This window comes from Electrona antarctica, assembly GCF_951216825.1.
Source record: "Electrona antarctica genome assembly, chromosome: 22".
Lineage (NCBI taxonomy): Eukaryota > Metazoa > Chordata > Actinopteri > Myctophiformes > Myctophidae > Electrona > Electrona antarctica.
The window spans coordinates 2,660,227-2,662,726 of NC_136805.1; the positions used below are offsets into that span (position 1 = coordinate 2,660,227).

Genomic DNA, 2,500 nt, shown 5'->3' on the forward strand with positions numbered 1-2,500 from the left:
GAGAGAGGCTGATTGCATGTATTGTTCCTTAGCATTCTGTCCTCAAATCTGCTTTTCTTTCTAGGCCTCCTGCATCCAACGGTAAGTGAGAGTGACTTTAATGTCTGCACAGTATATCCTCTAATTATAACTGACTTACAAATGGATACATTAACATTGAGGACTGACTTTATTATGTGTAAGATTAGGCTGTAGACAACTATTTGTCTTGCTGTTACCATGCTTAGGAATGTTATTCAAGCAGAACATGTGTTGTAATTTTGTCATTGCAACTTTAACCAGCTAATTGAAATGGTACATTTATATAGTGCCTTTATTCAAGGCGCTTTACATAGATTGTGCATTACATTCACCCATTCATACACCGATGCCGGAGGAAACCATGCAAGGCACCAACCTGCACATCAGGAGCAATTAGGGGTTCAGTGTCTTGCTCAAGGACACTTCGACACTAACTCTGGGGGAGCCCACAGAGTTCTAACTGGGAACCTTGTGGTTTCCATGCCGTCACTATACCTCTGAGCCAATACCACCCATTATGACTTGAGAACCTTTTACAATATACTTGAACGCAGCCCTATTAAATGGATATTTAACTTTAAAACAGTTGCTCAGTATTTAGATATTGTGCTTCTAATACATGAGGGTGGAGTGGTTTTTATTTATTTTTAATATCATTTTTTGATTCTTTATTCTCCTCCTTCCTCCAGGGGGTCCTCATTCTTTTCAAAAAACAAAACAAAATTAAATGAAAACGGTAATTGAAAAAACACGGCCCGTCACGTATTAGAAAGACAATATCAGTCACCAGAAAAAAGACGGGTATTTTTGATGAATCTATCATGGTTAAAATGGAGTTTGAAGTTACAATGGGTTTGTATATAGGAAGGGGGCGGGCAGCTAAAATTAATATCAAATATCTAAATCAAGCAACTCAAAAACTGTCTGGGATGTTCACATAACTGAGTAGATCTATGATGATTTTGATGAAATGACCAAAAGTTGAAAAGTGAAATATCCCTTTAACAACATCATAATTTAGTTGTTATACAGTATTGTTCCAAAAGTTTAAGTTTCTGAAAGTATAAGTAGTTCCTGGAATAACTCCATGCATTCTATCAAGGTAAACACATGAGATAGCTCTCATGAATCTCTCCTGGCTGTCCAAGTGTTTAATGATTGTTCCGCTGTCAGTTCCTTTGTCACAGTGATCACTGAACCACGGTGGAACAAGTTCTAACCTGATCTCACTTACAGGTAACCACAGACCTTGACAAAGAAATGACAAGGCATCAGGATTCAGGCCCTATACGCTTTAGAGCTGTTGATCCCAACGCTTTGTCCTGCAGGGACCGTGACCTTCCTGCTCCTCTATTCTCTAACCTCGCCTCACCAGTCTTTCCACCTCGGAGGAAAGCCTGGTCTCCGTTTCAAAAGTCTGTATGATCCTGTCGGGAGCGGATGATATCGTTACGTCATGTTGTAGTATTGTTTTGTAGGCGACAGGCAGGAACAATCAAACGGAACGTCCTTTTCCCTCAAACCGGAAGAATACGCTTTTATTGAGAATAATCGGTTTGAGGGAAAAGGACGTTCCGTTTGATTGTTCCTGCCTGTCGACTACAAAACAATATCCCGACCGGATCATATACCCGAAATGAAATGGTGCCCAGGCTATATCTATTCTCCCAAAGAATTGGTTGTCAGTCTTAATTTTGACAGCAAATTCTGATTTAGTCTTATGAGGGGTGCTAGCCCCTCCTATATCCAGCTTTTGGTGTGTGTCCTACACAAACATTAAATTCCCATTGACAACGAATGGACAATTTTAAGTCTGAGCAAATAGACACACTGTCTATTTCACACCATGATGATGTACGATGATAAGAGCGCCCCTCACTTCACATCTGAAATTGTTTAGTCTTAGTCTATGGTCTTAGTTGACTAAATATCAAAACTTTATAGTGCTACATATGTCAAAATGTTATGTAGACATACGTAGCACTATAAAGTATACATGCATAGTTCCATTATATAGATATTCCACTGTTACGTTCTTAGCTTATACGCATGTTTCATGATAACTACTTTTTATATGTGATGTATTGCCATGCTTTTTGTTCTTGCTTATTGTCGCAGTCGCTCTGGATTAAGAGCGTCTGCTAAATGCCTAAATTGTCAAATGTGCTCACTGATGTCCCAGTTCTTAATGAGTCACCGATTACCGATTAGACACATAATGAACACCACCAGCAGTGACCGGCCTACGGGTCACTACGGTTAGTCGCTTATATCCAACGGACCAAAGGCAGAGTGTAATTTAAATGCTTTGCATGAATGCACTTAACCACACAACACAAGTATGGTGGTATTGGTATTCGCTGCCCCGAAATAAATAGTAGTTATTGAACCCTTAATTTAATCATTTCTAACTGGACAAAAGTAGAAGGGCAGCGCCGAAGAAAGACCGCATACATGCTCGGGCCAATATTACAGCAAA

At 39.6% G+C, this 2,500-nt stretch overlaps 1 protein-coding gene across 1 annotated transcript in view; it reads left to right on the forward strand.

The window, feature by feature from the left end:
- LOC306915606 (leucine-rich repeat-containing protein 18-like) overlaps positions 1–2,500 on the forward strand; it is an 8,339-nt gene that overhangs the window by 4,444 nt on the left and 1,395 nt on the right. The gene's annotated exons all lie outside the window — the stretch shown is intronic.